At 31.5% G+C, this 14,460-nt stretch overlaps 1 protein-coding gene across 2 annotated transcripts in view; it reads right to left on the bottom strand.

The window, feature by feature from the left end:
* LOC129224005 (ciliated left-right organizer metallopeptidase-like) overlaps positions 1-13,853 on the bottom strand; it is a 78,913-nt gene extending 65,060 nt beyond the window's left edge. For both annotated transcript variants that reach the window (XM_054858398.1, XM_054858399.1), the window contains exons 1-2: positions 13,811-13,853; positions 3,344-3,455 (exon numbers count right to left, since the gene is read on the bottom strand). The gene's annotated coding sequence lies outside the window, so the exon portion shown is untranslated. The remainder of the gene's footprint in view (positions 1-3,343; positions 3,456-13,810) is intronic.
* Positions 13,854-14,460: the final 607 nt, after the last annotated feature.

The following is a 14,460-nucleotide window of genomic DNA, read 5'->3' as shown; positions in this document are numbered from 1 at the left end:
CAATTAAAAAATATGCTACAATGCTGCAGAAATTTCTTAACATTCTTTTCTTGCCAAGAAGTCTTAAACATAGTAAATAAAAATGCAAACTTTCTTTTGATAGTCGAAAAAAAAGTATTGTGCTTAAAATGTTTTAAAGGAAAACATAAATAAAACTTCACTGCTCTCATGGACCACTAAAATTTATAGTCAACTAGTTCAATGGATGTGTTTTTGTAGTCTTGGACCAGCGGAGTACTGTTAATTTTGAGCCCTGTATGTTGATCGATTCAATAAATAAATTATATTTAAACTGGAAAATTCATTTATATTTGTGCAACTCAAATATATTTGTGCCCAATATGCTTAGTGTTGCATGCTATTGAGAAAACAAAAGGAAGTAGGGGGCTATTAATATTTTTTATTTTAATTTATTACTGACAAATAGTCCCTATAGTCTTACAAATTCTATACAAAAAGCACATGGTACAGTGATATTAAAAAAAAAATTATTTCAAAAACAAATTTTGTTATTTTTTCAGTGCTGAGTAATAAGTCTGAAACTTTTTTTTTAAAGTGGTTTTTATGAAGAGAAAGGAGTAATAAATTGAACTCCTCTCCTCAAGTAAGTTCTTTTAGTTCATAATTATTTGTAATTTGCTTTATTTTTTATTACAAAGAAAATGAGCTGATGTGTGCATTACATGACTTCAATGGTTTTCTCTCTAAATATTGCCAATAACACCAAATCAAAACTGGATTAAAAAATTTAAAAAATGCCAAATTTGTCGCCAAGTTGGCGACTAAAACCTGGCGATATATCGCCAAGTGTCCGCCAAATTATAACACCACTTGAGTTTACATTGAAATTAACAACGATTCCCCCCCCCCCCCCAAAAAAAGTGCAAAATACACTTTTTTGGACATCCAATTCAACCAAAACAGGAGGTGCACAACTAGACCACACTAGGAGTCTACTTACCAAATTTCAACTTTCTACAGCATACCGTTTTTGAGGGATGGGAGACACATATGTACTAGGGTTTTTACTCCCGAAATTCCATAATATTCAGCAGGATTAATACAGTGGGGTTGAGAGCAAAATCCCATGGGATTTAATGTCCCGCAAATTTTTTCCCATTCATGCGTTTTCAGTTTTTGCAGCTCACAAAACGACTATTTTCACAAGCATCGTCTGAAGTTTGAATCATCTTTCTCCTATATCTGCAAAAAGAGTAGGAAAAACTGTTTCTCATACGATGGGGTGAATTCACCATTAAGAACACAATAAAAACTAGTATGTTGTGGCCATCACGAAACTTTCTTCTATATCTTTCTTATAATTCTGATCCCTCCCCATGCTTAAAGAGGAAGCAATATTCCCAACAAAAACAAAATTACACATGCAAAAACTTGACGACCATCCCAATGTCTGAATTATTACAAAAGCAAAGCAAAGAGCCAAAATTGAAAGTTATTTTAAAAGCCTTGCTTGAATTAATTACAAATATTTTATTTGTTAACAAACATAAGATGGCAACAATTAAAAATTTTAAATCATTCATATAATATTTCCGGTCATTTCCATACAATTAAAATCACGAGAAATACGCAGACGACAATCTATTACGATTTATCTTTCTTATTGTTGCATTAATAAAGCTATTTTTATTCGCAAAAAAAAAAACAAAAAATCAACACCTCTTGGAGCGATTAGCGTCAAAATTGAACCAAAGTCTGTTTACATATGGATTCACATATATTCCAAATTTCAACCAGAACGTAGCATTACTTCTTGAGATAGGGCACTCACAATGGAAAAAAAGAACGGGCTATTGCGCTACCCCCTTTTTAGCTGTTGACACCAAAATAAAATCAGCTCTTATACCCACTAAGGGCTACTAGCCGATAAATTTTTCTTTCATTCCGTTCATTATTTCTTGAGATACAGCAGTCACAATTGACGACAAAAAACTTTCTATAGCTCAACCCCCGTTTGAGTTATTGACACCAAAATTGAATCAGCACCTGTTCCTATTAATGGCAACATATGGACCAAATTTTATTTGATTCCGCCAGTTACTTCCTGAGGAATAGCAAGCCCGCGTAACTCAAAAAACGTCCCAATGCTCCACCCCCCTTGGAGGAATTCGCGCCAAAAACCAATGGGCACAAGTTCACATAAGGGCACATATGTGTACCAAATTTCGTTCGATTTCCTGCGGTAGTTTTTGTTGTAGAGCGACCACAAAAAACTGGTCACACACAGACGTGACACACACACATACACACACAGACCGACAGACATTTTCCAAAAATAGTCGAAATGGACTCAGCACACCTCAAAACGTTCGAATCCGTCAAAATTCGAAATTCGAAAATTTGCACGAATCCAATACTTTCTTTTATATATTAGATATAGAAGAAAGTAATAGAGTATTTTCCTGAAAATATATTGGTATTCTTACACAAGGTTTCAGTTTTCATGCATTCAACAACGAGAAAATACGTAAAATTATAAGCATTTACGAAAACTATCACTTTAATTTATAATGCAGAAAATTGTGCTTTAGAAAAAATAGAGAAAGTGTATTACAAATTGCAAAACCTGTAATGTTTCCTATTTTATAAAATTTTGGATTTTTTTCATAATTGCGTAATAATTTATGCATTGAATTAAATTTAAAGGAAATGTGTGTACTTTTCATCCGACAAATATTGGTCAAATATAGCGACTATGTGATTTGTTTAATTTTGTTGAGAGGTGGGGCGGGGGGGGGGGGGGGCTTCCTTAAAGCATATGCGAACAAACTTGGAAGCGTGCCAATGTACACCTAAACTAATTTTACCAAAACGACAAAGCAAGCATGAATTTTTATGATTTATTGCACAAACTCATAAGCATTTTATAAACAAATATTACAGTCCATTTAATCTCGTTACATGCAAATTTGACTACTTCCATGGCAAGTAAAAGGAAGGTTAAAGAACTTAGTAGGTAAAAGTCTTACTTGTTCTTCAGTGTTACAAAAGTCATATCAGTAGATAAAAGTCTTGCTTCCATGGCATTTGATAAGGTACAAGAATATTTCAGTTTTACGATTAACAACATTGTGCTTTAAAAATTTGTACATGATGCTTTTAATAAGCTCATTCTGTTTGCTAAATAAAATGCATGAGAGAACATTCTGTTTGGAAGAGTGATAAGTTTGGCAGTAAAAAATAAGATAAAAAATAATGATATGTTAAAATATAACAAGTTTTCAAAAAACTATTTTACTTCATTAATATACAACAAACTGCAATTAAAAATTTAAGCAACAAATATGATCCAGTGTATGAAATAGAATTATTGATATCATACCGTAGCTTGCATTATCCAGCAATTCGAACAGAAAGTATAAAATGTTGGCACACATATTTTACAACATAATGTTATTTACACACTTCAAAATCATCTTTCTGCTTTTCAGTCTCTACAAAAGAAAATGAAACTATAAGAAATATAAATGACACTTTCAATTTACAAATTAAAGAATTTCATTATTATTCAACTATTTCAAACGATTTTCTACCCGACTCTTTTATAATAAGCGTATGCAGGGTTCATACTCATTTCTATAAAAAAAAATGACTTTTTAAGGACTCTCTAAAAAATTTTAAGGACTCATCGGAGAAATGATTAGACAACTTTAGGTACACCATTTAAAAGTTTTCTGGGGGGGGGGGGGAGGGGGCGAAAAACATGATACATATTATATATACACATGCACAAATAAATCATTGTTTCCAAAATGCAGGTAGAGGCGCAATTGACTGGGATGTCCCATTATCAGTGAATAAAATTTTAAAATTTCACACATCACAGTGATGAGAGTGATCAAAGAGTAAAAAGGAGGAAATTCCCCCCACCCCCCACCCCAGAAAAAAAGAATTCTTAAAATCAAGCAGAAAAGGGATGAGATCAAACTAGCCCTTTGAGTCCATGACATTCCAAAATTCAACACAAAATGGCGAATTAACCAGTTTCAAAGATAATATGAAAGTTTTTCCCTATTAATTATGCTTGAAATGATTGAGTAGTAATTAATACAATACATGGCACATATTGCTCTTAAAACATAGCATTTATTTCTCAAATTTCAGTCATAAAAAAAGATTAGGAAAATGGGGGTAGTTGTAGAAAATTAGTTGTATATTAAAGCATTATTTTTTAGCATACATGATTGGAGTTCATTATTTAAGTATAAGTTTATGGAATTAGTTTTTTAAAACAATGAACTTGTTTCGCATATAGCTCTCAATAATATATTTAAGATGTTATTTTGCTTCTTCGAGAATGTGTGTCTCTATTTTTTGGATGTAAAGTAACATTTTAAGTTACATATTGAAGTAAAATTTTATTAATTTGTTTTTTTTAGAAAAAAAACGTGCTTAGTATAAATCTTAATAATAAATTTAAGATGTTAATTTGCACCTTTAAAGAATGTGTAATTTTATTTTCTGGGAGTAAAATAAAATTTTAAGTTGATTATTAATTCGTTTCTAAAAAAGTGAACATAGTCTGTTTTCGTATTTTTTTTCTACTTGTATGTTAGAAAATTTTTACATGTGTATTATTCTTAACAAAAAGATCTTCAAAGCAAAATATTGTTTTGGCATTACAAAACCGGAAACAAGAAAATGTATTTTACTTTATTACAAAGTTATTTTGTTTCTACTGCTTTTTTCTGTCATGCAAGTCTAATTACAATTATGACTTATTGTTAAGATAAATGTGAATAATAAAACTATTCAATAACAATATATTCTTAAAGAAATGATGTGTGAAAGAAGTTTGATTTATTATTTTGAAGCAACTTGTAAAAATATGCGACCATGAAATGTGTAACCAAAAGCAACTATAAAGCCGGATAACAGCAGAATATCCGAATCCAGCAAATGAAGATGCGCAGGATATCCAGAATCCAGTAAAAACACTATCTGGTGCATCCCTAGTAATGTTTTGTTATTTAAGATAAGGTAGAATATGCAATATTTTAAAAAACCTTTACCCTAATCAAAACAAAGAAAGTACAGTCAGACCCCGATTTAAGGAACCTCTATTTAATGAATTTCACAATTTAGCAAATTTTTATTTTTCTCCCGACTAAAATAAAAGCAAAAACCCCTATTTAACAAATAATAAACCCCGAATTAACAAATCATTTGAACAGCCAAAAAAAAAAATTTTTTTTTGTCAATATGAGTTAGGAAATATTGAGATTGTTTTCCGAATGGCATATCCATTTTGTTGGAAGCAAAAAATCACTTTATTGAAATCAGCAATTTTTGACGGGCAAGTGGGGCAACCAATGAATAGCGATTCTGAAATAGAAAGCAATAATGAAACTCCCGTTAAAACTGTTACTTTTTCTAATACCTTAAATGGACTGGAAACTTAAAACGTATCTCATGCTTCATGCAGCAGGTTGTAAACGGCACAGTATTTTCTTCATTCCATAAAGTCGAACGAGAACTATTTCGAGTCAAGTATCAAGGAAATTGTCAAATATCTATTACTCAGTAAACTTTATAATTTCAAATTAACTAGTGTGTAATAATTTGTGGAATGCTGAACAAAAAGTGCACAGTTTCTTCTTTTGGATATTTATCAGAGTTGGGTTTTTGACGTCAAAAACCTGACGAAAACTCAAAAACATCAAAATCTCAAATACAGCCATTATTGACATTTTTTATAAACATATGAGATCCCTCATCCTCAAACATGATTTCATCATATTTTTTTTTATCATTTAAGTAAACTAAAAATTAAATTAAAAAATTTCATGAAAATAAAATTAATTCCTTAAAATTAGTTTGTATACCACAAAAATAGTTACAAAAATTAAAACTGAAGTAGTTTTTAAAGTGGTTCTGTTTAAATTTTTTAATAACTAACAATTAGTTACAAGTAATTTTATCTAAAAATCTTTCTATGTAATTATGTAACATCCTTTTTCTTTTGAGTAAAAGCAAAACTAAATACATTAGCAGGCAATGATTAATTATAAGTCAGCTAAATATTTTTAATTATTTTTTTTCTTTTGTAAATCTAAAAGTGAAAAAATATCTCTTTTGTTGAAAAAAAATAATGTCTTCCATCAAAAGGTGCGGGTCTTAAGAAAGTTTGTCTCCAGATAACTATGTAAAAAAAACTACTCTAAACACAAAATCTGCATCATATGTAGGATATTAGTTCTCGGTTCGGAATGTCTCTGCAATAATAAGGTTGGAAAGGTCTAAGAAAACCCAATGCAGTAAAATCTCGCTATAACGCAATCCGATACAACGATAAATCCCTCTACTGTGGTAATATTTCATGGTCCCGGTGAACTCGTATCCTCCTCTCAATATTACGATATTCTCTACAGCAATAAACCCCTGTAAAACGATTTTTTAAAATTTTCAAATACCCCCCCCCTTTTGTACAATAATTGAAAAATATCCCATTTTATCAACTTTCGTCATGTTTCCCCGTTTTCTCCAACAAGAGAAGACTTACTGCTTATTGTGTCCTTTTCACCACTGCAAGAATTATTAAAATACAAATACAAAAGTGACGACCAGCAACAGGCTCTGGGCCCAGCTAGACTGGTTCCTAGTCAATTTATAATCCCCAGTGAAGATCAATGGCCCTCTTAAAACTGTCTACTCCATTAGTCATTACCACCTCTTCCGGTTAGCTGTTCCAAGGTTCCACTACCCTGCTAAAATAATAATTTTTCCTAATATCCATGTTAGCCTGAGATTTAAATAGCTTAAAACAATGACCCCTTGTCCTGTTTTCAGTGCTAAACTTTAGCCCCGTAACATCTTTCGTTTTAATAAATTTAAAGAGCTGAATCATGTCCCCTCGGTCTCTTCTTTGCTCAAGACTGTACATTTTTAGCCTTCTAAGCCTGGAATCATAATCTAAGTGGGAAAGTTCACTTATTAGCCTTGTAGCCCGCCTTTGAACCCTTTCCAATACATTAATGTCTTTCTTAAGATAAGGAGACCAAAACTGAACAGCATACTCCAAATGGGGTCTTACCAAACTTCTATATAAGGACAGAAGAACTTCTTCAGATTTATTTGAAATAGATCTATTGATAAACCCAAGTATCTTATTGGCCTTGTTACTAGCAATGCTGCACTGTTGGCTAAACTTTAAATCCTGACTTATTAAGACCCCCAAATCAGTAACTTTGTCTGCCTGACTAATGACTGAACCTTGCAAATAATAGCTTGTACACTTATTTCCATGCCCTAAATGTAGCACTTGACATTTCCCAACATTAACAGCCATACCCCATTTATCAGCCCACTCCGTAATATGATCTAGATCCTCTTGCAGCTGATTTGCTTGTTCTTCATTTTTTACAGTCCCCATAACTTTGACATCATCAGCAAAACAATTCATGTTCCCAGAAATATTTTTGTGAATATCGTTCATAAAGACAATGAACAAAACAGGCCCTAACACTGATCCTTGAGGAACCCCGCTTAAGACCTCACTCCAATTAAAATAATTTCCCCTTACAACTACTCTTTGTTTCCTTCCGGTCAGCCAGTTTTTTACCCAAATGAAAGTTTTCCCTCCTATTCCTATATCAGCTAATTTGCTAAGTAGAGCAACATGCGGTACCTTATCGAAAGCTTTTTGAAAATCAATGTAAACAACATCTACAGGCTTCTTATTGTCCAAAGCCATGGTAACTTTGTCATAGAAATGTAATAAATTAGTTGCACAAGATTTACCTTTCCTGAAACCGTACTGAAAACTAGTCAATAGATTATTAGTCTCTAGAAAATTTACTATCTTAATTTTCATCAATGTTTCAAAAATTTTGCAAACCACCGAAGTTAGACTCACAGGTCTATAATTTCCCGCACTCCCTTTAGACCCTTTCTTGAAGAGCGGTGTAATGTTAGCCAGCTTCCAGTCCTCTGGCACTGTCCCCGAATTATAAGAAGCATTGAAAATGTTTGCGATTACATCTGCTAATTCCTCTGCACATTCAACTAAAATTTTCGGATAAATATTATCTGGCCCCGGAGCCTTAGTCTCTTTAATTCAAATGAAGTAAAACGTCATCCCTGGAAAATACAAAATCCTCAAGCTGTACTATAGCTTGTGTCTTGCTGGTGTCAACTGTTGAGATACAGTTATCGTTAAACACACTGGAAAAAAAGTTATTTAGAACATTTGCAATATCCCTATCGTTTTGGATTAAATTTCCATACTCATCAACCAGTGGCCCAATATGACTATTTCGAACTTTCCCCAAATTAGCGTATGCAAAAAACCTCTTGGGATTCCTGTTTATGTTATCTGCCAGTCTTTGCTCCAACTCTCTCTTCTGAATCCGTACCAAATACTTAAATTTACGCCATGCCTTACAATATTGGAGCCTATCTGCACTGTGACCTGTTTCTCTAAACCTATGAAAAGCAGCTTGCTTGTAATTTAGAGCGTCTTTAGTTTCCCTGGAGAACCACATTGGCCAAATTTTAGTGTTGACACCCTTTCTCCTAAAAGGAACATAATCCCTAACCGTATTCGCTAGATTTTCCTTAAACTCTGCCCACTGAAGATTCACATCGCTATTGTCCAATCCAGAAGAAAAAACTGCTTTCAAAAACTGCCGAAGTGCCACAAAGTCAGTATTTCTGAAATTGGGCACAAACCTAAAATTCTCTACTTTGTGCATATCAAATTTAATCCCAAACCTAATACTGTTGTGGTCACTATCTCCGATGTGTTCCCCTACACATAACCCCTGAACAGAGCCTTCCATGTCGCAGAAAACTAGATCCAAAATCGCGTCCTGTCAAGTACCCTGAGTTACAATTTGATCTAAGAAACAGTCACCAATTACTTTCAAAAATTCCTCTTCTCTGCTATTACTATGGTAAAAATTATTCCAATCAATTCCTGGAAAATTTAAATCTCCCATTATGATGACTGACCCCTTGCTAGAAATGTCACTAATAATATTAAACATCTGTTCGTCTTGACCCTGGCTTAAGTTGGGTGGCCTATAAATATTCTCTAAACGTAGTTTTTTGCCCTTATTACTAATCAACTCCAGCCAAATCATATCAATCTCATTAGGTTTATGTTATATGCCCATTTTTGAACTTCAAAATTTTTAGTAAGAACGGTAGGCAAATCATATAACAAAATGCTCAAGAAATCAAACTAAATGGTGATAATAAACATGGTTATAGTACAACAAATAAAAAATTCCTTTTTTAAATCTATAATAATTCAACTCATTCCTAGGGAGGACAGGAGAATGACATGAAACCTGGGGGCAAACCTAAAAATGACATTCCTTGATTATTCAAATAATTAAATTTAGTTCAAGGATGTTATTTTACACCTTTAAGTAGGCTTAATTTAGTACTACAAATTAAATTTGTGGAATGTTGATCAGGGTTGTTTGGTTTAAGCCATGGTTTAAACCACGGTTTAAGTCAAGGTCAAACCACATGGTTTTCTTCAAATTTTTTTTTGACAAACTTTATCATTTTCCCCCAGATGTTTTCATGAATTTTACACATTATTGTAAAGAGTAAAACCTAATTAATTCAAAGTAACTAGCGAAGCTTTAGAATCAAATTAAAGATAAGAAATTTAGAAACTTATTATTTTTTTTAAAGGCAATGCAAGTTTGCTTAATAGTTTGTCTTTTTTCAAATCAATGCAGCTTTTTCTATTAGGTACCGAAAGATACAAGGCACACCAACTAATTTTTTCTAAAATTACATGGAGAAAAAATCCAAGTAGTTAATTTTTAATTATTCAGTTATTTTTCAATCTTTTGCATTTTAAAGTAGTTCAAAAGGCATATTTCAACTAAAACTTCATTTATTACCTAATTAGCTTGTTTACTTAAAATTTATTGAGATAGATTATGTATCATTGAAGCAATGCATAGTGTATATAAATCTTAATGCTAGAATATTTAAATGACAAGAAAACAATAACTAAAGTAGTCTAAGAGCACTTGGAGTCTGCATAAAATTGCGCTAATCCCTGCACACATTTGAATCCTTGATAGACGAAGCAGTCGGAGCAAGGGGGAAAAGGTATAAAATAATGAAAACAGAAAATATTCATGTAACTCTGTGCTTTTATGATAAAATTTAATGCCAAATTTTCACCTTTCAAAGAATTTTTTGGATCCCAATATAATAAAAGAGGTCCCCTATATGAAGGGGAGAAGAATCAATTAAACATTAATTTTTATGATAGTCTACATTATTAAAATGTGTTAAAAATATTTTCTTTTGAGTTTGTGCTGAGAATTTTACTTAAAGTATATATATTTTTAAATGAAGAAATTGTATTCCTAAATGAAGTAAATCAGGAGAAATAATGTCTACAATGGAAAACGTAATGATTTTCTTAAAATCTATTTGTCTTTTTATTTAAATTTTCTCTGATCGGGTAAAATATTACATGATCTGTAACTTTTTTTTTTTGAATCTAAAAACAAAATATGTCTTGATCTTTTGATTTTTAAAGTTTTGTAATGTATATTAGACATGTTTAAGAGCACATGATTTTAATTTTTACTTTTATTTATTTATTGTAGCTAGCTATAATTATGAGGAAATTAATTTACAAGAATTTATTCTTGATTATTTGTAATTGATAATGTCTGCACTATCACAGTAAATCATTTCTTTGATTATTTATACCAAGGCCCATTTAGGTAAAATTTTTTAATAGTTAAAGATTTTCAAACAATATTCCCCTATAGAAAGCTCTACGTATGTGGAAACGAAATTACAAGATTTAACTCCTAATTATTTAATTAATTATGAAGAAATTAGGTATAAATATAAATATTAAACATTATTTAATAAATAATTTATGAAATCTTCATGAATTTCTTAAAATAAAATTGTTTTTCTCACAAATAATGTTTAAACCCAAAAAAACCTGCTTTAAACCAAAAAAACCTGGTTTAAACCAAAAGAATCGGTTGATTTGGTTTAAAAAAACGTTTTTTTTTTACCAACCATTGATGTTGATATAACATTTTTGAGTAATTTAAGTATATTTGAGAAATGAATGGGGGTACGCCAAAAGAGTGACTTTCTGGTTATTCAAAAATTTTTGTTTGGAAAAAAAAATAATTTATTGTTTTAATAGGAAGGCAAAAACATTGGAAAAGTTATTTCTACCTATTAAAAAAAAGGAAATAAAATTGCAGGTCAAACAATTCTTGTGTTCAACTCCCAGGACATAATATTGTTATGATTTTTATTATCACTCAAATACATTTCTACCTAGATAGTGTAAACTATAACATTAAAATGGAATACTCTATTGAATTTCCAATATATGTAGGCCCGCAATGTAACAATATCTCTCTCTACAAATATGTATTTCTTTGGTTCCCCAAAATATCGTTGTAGAGAGGTTTTACGGTATTCCTGTCAAATTTGTACAACTCATGGTGCGTTTACATTCAAGCTCATGTTGTTCAGCATTTATTGAGAGGATCTTCTCTAGTTTTAGATTGATCCATTCTAAACTTGAAAAATTTACTTGGTATGCAAAAGGCTACAAAACTGGTATTTTTCTACCGCATGCTCCAAGGGGAAAAATTTTTAGAATGAAACTAAATAAAATAAGTGACAGTTAAACGATATCTATTTTATTAAGTCTGTTAGTTTGAAAGTATACTAGATAAATGAGTGATCTTTTTACAGAGTTGGAAAATTAAAAGAATTAATTATCAATAAGTTTAGTTTTAGCTATTTATAATTATTTTCTACTCTATAATTATAATAACTGTTTCATTTATTTTTCTTTTTTTCTACAGACGAGTAGCCTGTTGAATTAAAATTATGCTTGGGATTGTTTACTGCACATTATTTTAGAATTCTAAGACTCCAAAAATGTATTCTAGTGTCTGAAATCAAAAGCTATAAAACTTTGAGGAATTTTTAAATGTATTTTTGTAATCAAATTCAAACATAGGCAGGTTTTGGACAGAAAGTTAGGTTTTTGACAATTTTGTCAAAAATAATGTCAAAAATGGGTTTTAATGACGGTAAAAACGGTGGTTAAAACCGGATAAAACCTCCGACTGTCAAAAACTTGCCAACCCTGATATTTATGCGCAATTGCTTATTAGGTCTTACAAAGGAAGTGCAATTTTTTTCATACTCTGATATTACGAATAACCCCGATTTAACGTATAAAAGTTTCAGTCCCAATGAATTCGTTAAATCGGGGTCCGAAAGCTGCTAGTCAGACATTAACACTGAATTCAAAATTGTTGAAATTTATAATTTAATTTTACAAGAAATAAAGAAAGAAAAAAATTCTTGGAAAAAATCACTGGACAGGGTGGCGACAAGAACTGTGAAAAAAAGTTCCCCGACTTTTCCCTGATTTCCCCGATTAAGTTCACCAAATTTCCCTGACCAATGATAATGGTTTCCTTTCTTTGCTCTACTTGAAATCCATTGTATATTTGTATAGAATGCAGTATTTTAAACGTTTTAAGTTGTGTAAAGTTGATGAACTAAAGATATATTTTAAAAGATGCTACTTTTTTAACAAAATGGTAAAAAAAAAAAAACGTATCAAGTCAATTTTTTGGGGGGAAAAATCTACAAAACAGTATATTAAATTTTTCTAGATTGAAAGATTATAGAAATTTTTTTTTAAATACTTTACTTCCAGAAACCACTTAGCGTAAGAATTTTAAGAAACTATTAAAATCACTCTTAAAAACTTATGTGAATTTATGGTAGAACTAAAAAGTTATTGAAATTATTTTTAACTAAATTTTCAAACAGTATAATAATTGTTGCAAGAATAACAAGTAATAGTGAAAGAATAGAAGCAATGTAGTTATTCTTATATAACTAATTGACATATTTATGCAAAACAGATGAAACCTTTCTACATCCGTTCATAGAGATCTTTTTCCTAATCAAGAACATAGGTTTTAATGAATGAATACAGCATTTTAATAATAAAAAAATAAAGATATTTACTCAAGTACACAAGCTAACTCTATTTCAAATGATTTAAGCATGAAACAAAAAAAATCTTAGCTTACTTTAGTAACAAACTTTGAAATGCAAGGAAAAAAAATTCTTTGAACAGATAATTGGCAGAAAATGTGTAGGGAATTAGAATATACTTAATTTTGTAAAGCAAAAAAAAAAAAAATTCTTCATAAAATCAATTTTCACTGATTTTTTGTTATTTTTTTCGAAGTTCCCTGATCTGTCGCCACCCTGCTGGATTAAACTACTAAAATTTCAAACAGTTCAATTAAAGAAAGAAAGAAAAAAAACAAGCCATCAACTAAAACAAGGAGTTCCATTCCATTTTAAAGGAGATTGATTCCTTTAAAATGAAAATATGAGGAGCAGAAACTGCAACAGCTATTTCAGCAATGGGAAAAATTTTCGCCAGTTTGACATGTTCCACGTAAGGGTCAACTTCCAAATAATGAATATCCCAAGAATCTTTCTGAAATTCTACATACATTTAGTTGCGAACAATATAAAAAACAAACGCCTCTCTCTAAAGAATCTCATAACGAAGATTACTGCAACAAAAGTTCCTAATAAAAGCAATATATGCTCCCAATTTGACAGCAATTCATTATACAGTATTTGCAACCAATTAGGTTGACAATTCATGATGTGTATATTTCGTGTGCAGCATATGAGTTTTAGAACTCTTTACTTAGGATATTTGCATTTCGAAACAAAAAACGTTACGTTTTATAAAATAACTGATTTAATGATAAAAAGAACAAACTTTAAAACCATTCGTTGCTACTATTTCCATACATAGTTCTCTTGATTGATTGATTGATTGATTGAAAGAGTTGAGTGGTTTTTGCCTGTCCTACGAGAGGAGGCTTGTACCACGGCAGGAAAAAAAGGGAGGAAGAGCTCGGGAGATGCACGGGCGGGGGGGAGAGAGAAAAAAAAAAAAAAAAAACTCAAAAGCGATTGGAACAAGCGAGGAAAGTGCAAAAAGCACGGATGGAAGAACAATTGGCACAAATACGAGAGATCACGTGGGCGAGAGGAACATTGGGATCCGAGATATTGAGGCGAGTAAAAAGGGAAAGCCGCAGGCTAGAGAGACAGGGACATTGAAGCAGGAAATGGTCAATTGTCTCGATTTGATTGCACAGGGGACAAAGTGGGGAGACGCTGCACTTGAAACGATGGAGAGTCTTGTTGACAGGGAGAGTCCCAGTTCGAAGTCTAGTTAGGAGAACTCCAAGTTTTCTGTTAGGGGTCCAGTTGATGTAGTCTTTGATGGATCCAAGGTAGGGTTTATGGTTGAAATACTTGCAATTAATCCAGTCGCTGTTGATTTTTGACTTGAGTTCTTTTTTGTTCATGGTAATGATGTCTTCAGAGGCGATATCGTACGTGGGGCGGCTTAAAAAGGGC

The sequence above is a fragment of the Uloborus diversus genome, chromosome 6 (genome assembly GCF_026930045.1).
Source record: "Uloborus diversus isolate 005 chromosome 6, Udiv.v.3.1, whole genome shotgun sequence".
NCBI classification, from domain to species: Eukaryota; Metazoa; Arthropoda; class Arachnida; order Araneae; family Uloboridae; genus Uloborus; species Uloborus diversus.
Note: the sequence above shows the minus strand (reverse complement) of the source record. Positions and strands in the feature narration are given on the sequence as shown.